The following is a 12,362-nucleotide window of genomic DNA, read 5'->3' as shown; positions in this document are numbered from 1 at the left end:
TCAGACTCTAAAATCTCAGTTTAGTATTCGCTGGGCTTTAACTTAAGTACCTACGCGAGGAAAAAAATCCATTGCAATAAGCATTGCTGCTTAGTGGTGCAATAATATAACAAGAAATAATGTATACAAATAAAAATAATTAGAGCATGTTTTCTATACTCAAGAATTTTACTGGGTTCATATGAAATTTGCCATACAGTATATTTTTTGTTATTTCTGTTACTCTCTAGGATCTCTTTTAGCAATTTCTCAATACTTGCTAGGTTGTCTTAGATTATCTCATAATAAGTAAATTTTAATATCAATCCAGTTCATTTCAATTCTTTCTAATAAATAACTATTCTAATTTATTTTAGGTCTTCTTACTCATTTATTTTATTTAATTTCTAATATTTTTAATTGCTAATATTCTTAACTTATTTCAATAAATTTTTTTTCTCTGCCTAGGTAACCTATGACAGGCTAACTAAACTGGATAACGGGTCGTTGGCACTAGACACCGCGGTGCCTCGAGTCGTCATACCATGGGACACAGAACGTCAATCCCGTATGCAGTCAGTATGACTAAAAAGCCATGATAACACATAATCGGGCATAAAAGCCATGAGTGCGGGCATAATGCCATTAATGAGGGCATAAAGCCATGAATGCGGGCATAAAGCCATGAATATAGGCATAAAGCCTTTCGCAATACTGCTAAAACAATAACCTATTGGCATGCCAAACTATCCAATCTGACACGCATGTCTAGGCAATACAAGGGCACATAATGTCATTAAATATTAATATATTGTGTTTTATGACTTCATTATTTCATAATAATTTTCAATTATAATATATGCATTCATTTGATCATATATATGATCATAATTCACATCAATTATCCTTTTATATCATTGTACTCAAAGTACTTTTCCTTTCTACAATAATGAGAACTAATGTCTAATTCATACATTAATATGGTTCATTTATTCATTTATTATGTTATTCATATTGATCACAATTCAAAACAATGGTTCACATGTACCATTATATTTAAAACATTTTTCCTTTCTCATTTATACATTTTATGAATTCTATTTGTGATGGGTATATAAGCCCTAACTACCTATTCACATCAATTAGGTTTTTTCATGTTTCAAGCAATCCATGAACATTTCATGGATTTCAAATTTATGGCATTAATTTTCCTTTAACAGCATAATTCTTACACTTTGTGTCTTTATATTACTATTCACATTACTATTCACTCAAATTGTTGACTTTTTAATACATAATGAATTTATTGAACGTAAGTTCACCAAGATACCACATTTTGCATTTTATTTTTGTTGGTATTGATTTCCAATACCATTTCAAAGCTTATCTTAGGGCTATGTCTCAGCTTTCTGCTGGTAAAATTTCAGGTCAATTGGATCTTTCTGCACTGAGTTATGACTAAATGAATAAACACTGTTCATTTGATCATTTTGCCCAGGCAGAATGTAAGTCACCCGAATTAGGGTAATTTTTAGGTCAACTTAGTTTAGTTTTCTGAGCAGGGTTTCTTCACTAAAGTTGCGACATTATGTGTCTAGTTTCATGTTCAATTGGTTTTACACCAATTGAACCTATACAACTCAAGTTATGGTTGCCCAAACATGCTGGACTCACATCTAAACCTGCAGTGCACATTGGACAGCATACCTAACCTCAATTCCCATGGCACAAATCACTTCATTTCCTAATCAAACACAGCCAAATGGTCACTAATTGACCATTGCAACATTAATGTAAGTTTAGTTACATCAACCTCCAAAATTGAGTTTCAAAACCCTAACCCTAATTGACCAAGCCTCCAATTCATGCATCTTACTCCTAATTTGCTATACTAATCATATAATTCATACTAGGGGTAGCTAATATGTCACTTCAAATCAAAGAATTCTCCTAACCCTAACTCATGTCAAGGCTGCAAAAATTTCATGGAACATAATCATGCCTTATTAATTCAGTTTTTATTAAATTTTCAACTTAACTTAGCTTAAATTCATGTTTAGAAAGATGTAAAAGCAAGGAATATGGCACTAACCTTGATTTAGCCAATTCGCAAAGCTTGAGAACTCCTTTTTTTCTCTTTCTTTTTCCTGTCCAAGTATTGTGCTAGTGGTGAGGATCAATTTTTGTGAAGGGATGATGGGGTTTTAAGGTGAAATGGTGGGTGAACTCAAGCTTGGTAGAGCTTTAATGGTGGTTTCTTTCTTCTCTTTCGACTGCCCATAGTGAAGAAGATGCAGATTTGTTTTGTTTATATCTCATCTTTATTCATTTTTTATCCCTTAAGTAATTTTGTTAAGTTGTGATTGGTGGAGAGCTCCCTAATGAGATCATGTGATGTCATAATTCCACTTTTCTTTCATTTTCTTTTCTTCTTTTCTCTACTCATTTTCAATTTAATTTTTAGCAATAGTTATTCATATTTTATGTCATAATAATTATTTACTTAACTGGACAAGTCGGCCAAAAATTATCTCTGAAGACGAAATGACCAAAATGCCCTCCTTTTAGCTTAATAGACTAAAATTGTCTGTACCGATTGAAAAATTTTTCTAAACATTTTCTTGGCATTCTAATGTCATAGAAACCTCAATGACTCTTCTCTGGAGTCCCAAAAATTATTTCATGAATTTTCTCACTGGTTTAAGGCTTCAATTGTGAAGACCGCAACTTCCCACTAGGTTACCCATCGCTAGAGCACTAGCTAATTTAACTTGGTTGTATTTTATTTCTAAAATTTTTCCTAAATTTTTCTTATTATTTTTTGAGTTAATTATAACTCCTCACTCTATTCTAAATATTTTTCCAGACGTTCTAGCTGTCTAGACCGACACCGGTCACCGGAACAGTAGAATGTGCAGAATTGCTACAGTGAGGGTATTACAAATGCTATAGGGATGAACAGTCAACACGATGATAGCTGTGGAGGAGGATACATGGGTTCAGAGTATAACAGCATTAGTGAACTCCCCACAAAATAAATGAACTATGTGAATAATGGAGAGAACTTCAATCAGAGACAGTCCCACAATCCATATTCAAATGCATACAACCTTAGATGGAGGAACCACCCAAATTTCTCATGGTCAAATTCATAGAATTAGCCAATGAACAAAAAGCAAGGATACAGACCACTAGCACCCCTAGGATTTCAAAAAAGGGAACAAAAACCTACATAGCCACCGCCACCCCCTTAGAGCTAACAGCCTGAACCAAGGTCGACTATGGAATCCATGATGGAAAGCTTCTTAGTAGCCCAACAATAGCAAAATGAAAATGATCAAACAGCTAGCTTCCAAAATGGACCAACTTGCCACCCACAATAAGATGCTTGAAAATTATATTGCTCAGTAAGCAAGCTCTTCAAGCAAAATTGTTGGTAAGCTGCCTAGTTAACTAAAGATGAACCCAAGAGAGCACTATAAGGCAGTTACATTGAGGAGTGAAAGAATTTTAGAACAGTCAGAGGAAGAACCAACTCAGAGAACCTCTTATAAATATGAAAACCAAATAGAGGAGAAAAAGGAAGAAGCTGAAGAGAATCAAGAAGAGGAAGCAAGGAAGAAAAAAAAGCTACCAGAACCATATCAGCCTCCTTTACCCTTATCTCAGAGATTCCAGAAAGCCAAATTAGACAAACAATTTGAAAAGTTTCAAGAAGTTTTACAAAAACTCTATATAAACATTCCTTTTATAGAAACAGTCTCTCAAATGCCATCTTATGCCAAGTTCTTCAAAGACATTTTATCAAAGAAAAGAAGGCTGGAGGACTATGAGACTGTTGCTCTTACAGAGGAATGCAGTGCCATATTACAGAACAAGCTGCCACCAAAACTCAAGGATCCAGGAAGCTTCTCCATACCTTGTCTTATCGGTAACATGAATATAGACAAAGCCCTCTGTGATCTAAGTGCAAGTGTGAGTCTGATGCCTTTGCTAATATGTAAGAAGCTTGATGTGGGGGAACTTAAGCCTACAACAATTTCATTATAATTGGCTAATCGATCAGTGAAATACCCTGTGGGCATTCTAGAAAACATCCCTATCAAGGTGGAAAAATTCTTTATCCCAGTTGATTTTATTGTACTGGAAATCGAAGATGACGTCCAAATCCCTATAATCCTGGGAAGACCTTTTTTAGCAACTATTAGAGCTATCATAGACGTTAAGAATGAACAGTTAACTCTCAAGGTAAGAGATGAAGAAGTGGAGTTTAACCTGTTTAGCGTAATGAAATACAAACTTGAACCTGATGAATGCTTCAAGATTGATATAATTGACAAGCAAGTTAAAGAGGAATTCATTAGAGCACACCCTGAAGATCCTCTAGGAGCATCCATCGTGCACAGCCACACAGCAGAGAAGGAGAACACGAAAATTGCAGCTTGTGCGCAATCCTTAATAGCTAATCCACCCCTACTATTGGCTCAAGTTTTCACTATAGAAGAGTTAAAGGAGGAACAACCCAAAGGCAAGCTTCAGGAAAACACCAAACAGGTAGAACTGAAACCTCTTCCCTCTACGCTAAGGATCAAAGAAGCACTGATTTTAGCACCAATAATGCAACCACAAGATTAGGAGCTACCGTTCGAGGTGATGTGTGATGCAAGTGACTATGCAGTTGGAGCAGTGCTTGGGCTAAGAAAAGATAAAAAGCTCCACGCTATTTATTACACCAGCAAGACACTCAACGACGCACAAATCAATTATGCTATCACAGAAAAAGAATTCCTAACAGTGGTGTTTACAATTGACAAATTCAAATCCTACTTAATTGGGTCAAAAGTCATTGTATTCATAGATCATACTGCCATTCGTTACCTTTTGAACAAGAAGGAGGCAAAACTAAGGCTGATTCGATGGATTTACTCCTGCAAGAATTTGACCTTGAAATCAAGGACAAAAAGTGATCTGAAAATGGAGTAGTTGACCATCTCTCCAGGCTGAAATTGGAATACACAGAGGATATCGAGGATTTACCAATTGATGATTTATTTCCTGATGAGCAATTACTAGCATTCTCCCAAGCTCCATGGTATGCTGACTTTGTTAATTTTCTTGTATGTAGGGTATTGCCTCTAAACATGAATTATCAGTAAAAGAAGAAATTTCTTCATGATGTGCGGTTCTACACATGGGAGGAACCTCTGCTGTACAAAAGATGCAATGATGGGCTAATAAAAAGATGCAAACCGGAAGAGGAAATAGAGAGCATTATGCAACACTGCCATTCATCATTATAGGGAGGACACTTTGGCACCACAAAAATAGCAGCCATGGTTTTGGAAGCAGGGTTTTTACTAGCCACATCTGTTTAAGGATGTAAGGTCCTTTGTGCTGGCTTATGATTAATGCCAAAGAACGGGAAACATTTCAAGAAGGAATGAGATGCCCCTGCACGGTATACTTGAGATCAAACTATTTGATGTGTGGGGAATAGACTTCATGGGCCCATTCTCAACTTTCTTTTGAAATAAGTATATCCTAGTTGGCGTCAACTAGGTGTCAAAATGGGTAAAATGGGTAAAAGCAGTAGCCACACCAACAAATGAGGCAAGAGTGGTAAGGAAATTCCTCAGAAAGAACATCTTCATAAGATTTGGCTCACGAAGAGTGATAATCAGTGATGGAGAAAGTCACTTCTATAATCGACAATTTGAAAATTTATTGAAGAAATATGGAGTAACTGACAAAGTGGTAACTCCTTACCATCCTCAAACCAGCGGCCAAGTAGAAATTTCAAATCGGGAGTTAAGACATATCCTTGAGAAAATAGTCAATCACTCAAGGAAAGACTCGTCCATAAAACTAGATGATGCATTGTGGGCATACTGCACTGCATATAAAACTCCCATTGGAACAACACTCTTCCACTTGGTCTATGGGAAGGCTTGCCACCTACCCGTCAAACTTAAACACAAAGCCTATTGGGCCATTCAAACCCTAAAATATGACCCAAAAGTTGCTAACGCAAAAAGACTTATACAGCTTAATGAGTTGGAAGAGATCATATAGGACGCCTATAAAAACACTAGGATCTTTCAGGATAAAACCGAAAGATGGCACGACAGGCACATCTCGAGGAATGATATCAAAGAAGGAGATCTTGTCCTGTTGTTCAACTCCAGATTGAAACTCTTTCCAGGGAAGCTGAAATCAAGATAGTTCGGACCTTTTAAAGTAACCCAAGTCTTCCCACATTGAGCAGTATAAGTGTGGAGCGAAACCTCAAGCGTATTTAAAGTCAATGGGCAGAGGCTGAAGCCTTATTTTCAGGGAGAACCCATAGAGAAGGGGGTCAATTGAACCTTTGATAACCCTCCAGATAGACTATGAACAATAAAAGCAAAGTCCAGCTAAAGACTAAAAACAAGCACTTTTTGGGAGGCAACCCAAATTTCTCTGAATTTTCCTTCTTTCCCTTTCTTATTTTGATTTTTGTTCTATATTTATTCGTGTTTTATTTTGTAGGAACCCCAAGATATTAATTCTAGAAAAGCAAGGAACTAAATCAAGAGAGGAGAGGAATCATCAAGTCAAAACCACACAAGAGGAGATTGAACAAAATCGGGGAAGTAATCATGCTGTTAATTCTTACATTCATCTCATTTATGTAAATAGGAATGGTTTGAGCACTTAAAAAAATAATAAAAATAAAAAATAATAATAATAAAAATAAATGAAAAGGCAGAAAGTTACACGGGCCGTGTAATAATTTACACGCACCATGTAACATTCTGGAGTCTGGAAATAAGGCTACATAAGGCTACAGGAAGTTACATGAGTCCCCGATGTAATATGCATGGGCCGTGTAACAAATTTAGTAAGACAACTTGAGAGACAGGAAATTACACGGTTCCCTGAGCTAATTTATACGGACTGTGTATCTTAGCAGAAGTAAAAATTTTCGGACAGAAAATGACACAGGCCTATATGTCGAGACCCATGTAGTGGTACATGACCCGTGTATCATGTCACAGATTCGACTCTTGAAGTGCGAAACGCACGAAATGAAGGGTCACAATGACCCTTTAAATTCACCTCTAATCCTTAAACCATTCCCCATGCCAAAACCCTTCCTCTCCACTTCTCCTAGCTTATAAAAATCTCTCTAATTTCCTCTCCACTCCCTAAACCCTAGCTTTCCCTCACCCAAAGTCACCAATGGCTCCTACAAAGAGACTAGTAAGAAGAATGGGCTCTCCCTCAAGACAAGGAAGTAGCTCCTCACCCTCACCCCCTCAACCATCACCACAACGCCCATGAACAAGGGTAGCACCACCTCCACCGCAACCCCAACAGCCACCACAGTTGAAATTCTCCATCACTTGGGGATTCCACAATGACACCCACAGAAATCTATGCACCTAGCTTTGCACCTAGAAAATAATCTCTACAAAGTATATGGATTTTGGGCTGCTGGAACAAATAGGCCTGTAAGATGAAATCAATGGACTCCTTGACAGCATTGGGTGGACCAGATTTGCCCAACTCCAATTTCCTACCTATCGGGACACCACACTAGAGTTTTTGGGGAGCTTCAAGGCCATTTTATGGCCCACTGATAGGGAGGACAGGAGCAGGATTGAATTTCGGCTCCTTTGTGTTAGCTGGGTAATGAATATGGACGAGTTTAATGCCATCTTTGGATTCGACAGTACCAGACACCAAAAGATCCTGCGAAACTGGATGGTCTATAACTGTGACACCCTTTACTCGTCTACAGTTTAGTCGAGCAAGATATGTCACGCAGTGTGCCGGAACACCAGATCTTAACTCATTCATATTTATTATTTCAAAACTTATTTATTTATGGGTCACTAAATGAAACTTATGAAATTGATATCAGTTACATCATTTACTGAAATCTGAAATGTATTTGAGGTTCTGAAGATTTTTCAGAAAATCCGATAGAGTGCTGGCTAAAAATGGAGAAAACAGTTCTTCGAAACCTGTGGAAAACACTTCCACATATTTTTCCAATCATTCTCAACTCCAAATAATCAATATCATCTCAACAATTCTCAACAATTTCTCAACAATTTTCATTCATTCAATTCATATCATATATAATTCAATTCGAACACAAATTTATGAAGATAATACTTAATTTCATTAATTTACAGTACAAAATAATACAAGTGTTTATAATTTACATGCAACACCCCTATTTGCATAGCCTGGTATATTTCACTGTTCCGGTGACCGGTGTCGGTCCGGATAATTAAGGGGATTAGAATCACATCTAAGACAACTAGATGTCAGTCTAAGTAATTATCAATTAGTAAGTATAAATAAGAAAAACAGAACATAAAAGGTTAAATGAGCCGAGAGTCATAGCGATGGGTGACATTCGTGGGAAGTGACTATGAGGTCAGTCTAAACTCAAATTTCAAACTGTAAAATGTGACGCCGCGGTCCTTAGGACTATTGTGAACACAGTGGAAAAGAAAAAATTATGAAAAAGAGTTGCTAAGCAGGTCAAATAATTAGGTCAGGGATCCGGAAGAAATATCCAATAACTTGCAAACCAGATTGAACCAGCGAGGGGCGATTTGGTCAATTCACCCCTAAAGCTGACTCCTGACCTAACTGTCCAATAAAATTGGAGAAAAGAAAATTTTGGAATTGGAAATTAAATTAAAGAATTAAGAAAAAATAAATGAAAAAAAAAGAGAAAAAAGAAAAAGTTAAAAAAGGTTAATTACATCATGCATGACATCATGCATGATGCAATAACCTAATATTTACAAAATCGAAATTGTGGGATAATTACTAAGTTAAAAGACAAAATAATTAAAAAGAAAATTATCTTCTTGTTCTTTCCTAGCCTTTGGCTGCCCCACCTCTCCCATTTTCTCCATTTAAGAAACCCCATGAATGCTTGATTCAAGCTTTTCAAAACCCTCATTTAGGCCATAATTTCCCCAATCCACTAAATTAAACCTTGATTTAGCACCTTAGTTCAACTATTAATCAAGAAAGGGAAGGAAGAAAAATAGAGATTTGAATATTGGAAATTCAAAGAAGGAGGTTAGTGTTTTAACTTTCAATTTTCTATTTAAATGCATGCTTAGCTACTTAAATTAACTTAGAAATTAAAGAAAAGAAATAAAAACAATTGTTGAGGGACTATATATGAATTTCAGCCAGCAGCATGTAGGGTTGAGAATGAATGAATTTGATGCATTTGAATGGTTGCTTAGGTTAAATTAAGTATGTAAACTATGGATAGATGTTTAGAATGCATTAGGTTTGAATTTTATGAGTTAGGGTTTTTGGCACCTAGGGTTTGGGAGATAAAACGTTGAGAATTGGTAAAATGGTGTGTTTAACCTTGTTTGAGGTGAAAAATGGTCATGTATGACCAATTGTGGTGTGTTGGAACTGTTGGAACCAAATGGAAATTCGGATTGGATATGGTCATTCTGCAGGTAGCATGACCAAGGTCCCTTTCAGGAACCAAAACTGAAAATTTACCAATCCAATTGGTGTGAGGCCAATTGAGAATGAAGCTAGACACAAAATGGCACATTTTTCATTCAGGAATCATGCCCAGAAAGTGACCATAGCATGGTGAACAAATTGGCCAAATCCGGATTAGGCAAACTAACCTGTACAAAAATGATCAAATGAACAGTGTTTGTTCATTTAGCCATAACTTGGGCTAGGCAAGTCAAAATGACCTGAAATTTTACTAGTAGAAAGCTGAGATATAGTCCTACAACTTTTATGAAGAATATAAGTCCAAATTATGCCCTTAACTAAGTCATTTAGCCACCCAAACTTAGTGACCTAAAACTGCCAGAACCAAGTTTGGTGCCCAAAAAATCTGGGTTAGACTAATCTAGCCAGCCATGTTCAAATGGCTATAACTTGAGCTAAAAAACTCCAAATAGAGTGATTCAAAAAGGGCAATAAAGTTAAGACAATAAGGAACAACTTCTATGAAGAAAACTTAGCCAAATTCTAACAGCAACATGACCAATGGAACAGTGCAAAATAGGACACTAAAACTGAAAATTTGAAATTTTGCCTAAAAGACTTAAAAATTGAGAAAAGAACTAAAACCAACAAATTAGGTAACCAAAATGTGGTATGTGGGTGAAATTAGAATTCCCATACCTATTAAGCATTGGAAAGTCAATAAATTGACTTGAATAGTATCATGAATAGTAACCCCGAAATACAAATTATAAAGAACGTCAAGTTTAGCATATTAAAGCTAGGTATAAGTAGAGTTGAATTTGTTTGTGGAGTTATGATAAATTGTGATACTGAAACACTGTGAAACTGTGTGTTTCAGTGGAAAAGAATACCGGAAAAGAACCCGAGACATCGAGTCAAGGCCAAGAGGTGACTCGTATAACGTTTGTGCACAACTAACTATTTTGTTACTTTTCACTTGTAAATTGATTTGAACAAGTTTATTTTATAACTTATGATTTTGTTGTGTTGAGAATTTTAACTTATTGAATGAAATTGTATAATTTAAATATAAATTTTCTTATGCATTTAAGGATTTATTGCATGGTTTTGAGGATTGTAAATTTTAAGTTTGATGTGTTGCCAACCTTGAACATGAATTTATGATGATTCAATATGTTAATGGTTTGTAAACACTTGGTAAATAGAAATTATTTTGAATATAATTTGAAACCACAGTTGACATGGTAATATATGTTGTGAATTCTCATTAGCTTGTCTAGTGAGCTATCTCCTCCACTAGATGGGGTGAGTTCCTTCCTCTTTGGCTTGCCAGTTGGGGAAGAGTTTGAATGAGTACTCATATATACTAGCTAGTCTTTGTTCCTCCCTTTGGCCTCGGTTATTGGGAGAGTTTGAAATGTCGTGGTGTACAACACGACATCTATTTGAATTTTAGGTCATGGGTTCTGTAGGGAGGGGGGCGTGAGGCGAAATATCATCCATTAGAATTATATAAAATGTACCAGGTAATTCCCAGGAAAGATGGTGGAGTCACAATGGTCTCACTTAAGTACCACCTCCTTAGACAGCATTTCCTAGACATGCACTTCACACAATCCTAATAGAATTAAACCACTAGTAAGTACTGTCTTCCCATAATACTACCACGGTACTAAGGATTTATGCCATAAAGGCATAGATAGACAGGAGTCGCCACCCGGGTAATAACCGGGACATATTCAGTGTTTCTTCCGAGGGTCATAGATGGCAACTTACTCCTTGCAGAGTTTCCACAACCGTCATTACCATAGCCCAATGTCTAGGTTCGGGATAGTGGGTACGTAAGGGGAAGGTGTTAGGCACCCCTTATGTCTGGTCTAACCTCGTTAATTCGAGTGCCAGTCCTCTACTAATGTTTCTAAAAGCCTTGTTTATCATTCCTTTATTAAACTTCATCCTAAAAAATGCAATTCTAATCCTACACACGCAAGTAATTCATAAAAGGGTTGTTGTTTCCACACAATTTTCATGCACAAGTAATTCCTATCTATGGGGTTGCTAATTATTTAAATGATATTTACCAGATGACTAAAATTAATTTATTATTGAGAATTTAATTTATGAACAAATTCAATTTCAAATAACCCTATATTTCTATTTAACCTAATTAATTAATTTTTACCAAGTTACCCTAAGGATAATTGAACTAAGTTAATTATGTACATGTGTAATTTATTCTAATATCACATAAGGCCCAAACAATCACAACCTAATAAATATTTTTAACATGCAAATTTATTTTACAATTACCAAGTATTAAATTAAATTTATTTTACATGTCAATGTTAGTTTAATTTACAAACAAGATTAATTTTAATTTACTAAGTATTTATTTAAATTAATTACATGCAAAAGTCAGTTAAAGTAAAAACAAAGTTAATTTTAATTTACCAAATAAAAGTTCTATTATTACTACAATTTCATGCCAATGGTTATTCAAGAAGTCTAGAGCTACTTACCTGTTGGTAAATGCAGTTGCCATTGGGGCATGCTACCCTTAAAAATGGGTCTTCTCTTCTAGTATGACAATGATATCCCTAGCTTACTCCCGTTTAGCTCCATATAAGCTCCACGCAAATACCCTCTTTGGTACTTACCTTAGGGCTACTTACCAATTTTGTTTGTAATAAAAAATAAAGAAACTAAAGAAAATAAAAGAAATAAAGAAAATATTAATAACAATTCACATTGGATTCTAACTCTAGCCTCCTAAAGGGTTAAGATTCCTAATTAGTTACAACTACCTAATGGTCTAAGTTTTCTAACATGATCCAAACACTTCATAACACTTCTTGAACTAAAAGAACACAGAAAAATAGATCAAATATCAATTAAAA

The sequence above is a fragment of the Hevea brasiliensis genome, chromosome 7 (genome assembly GCF_030052815.1).
Source record: "Hevea brasiliensis isolate MT/VB/25A 57/8 chromosome 7, ASM3005281v1, whole genome shotgun sequence".
Taxonomy (NCBI): Eukaryota; Viridiplantae; Streptophyta; class Magnoliopsida; order Malpighiales; family Euphorbiaceae; genus Hevea; species Hevea brasiliensis.
The sequence above is the reverse complement of the archived record's forward strand: the minus strand, read 5'-3'. Positions refer to the sequence as shown.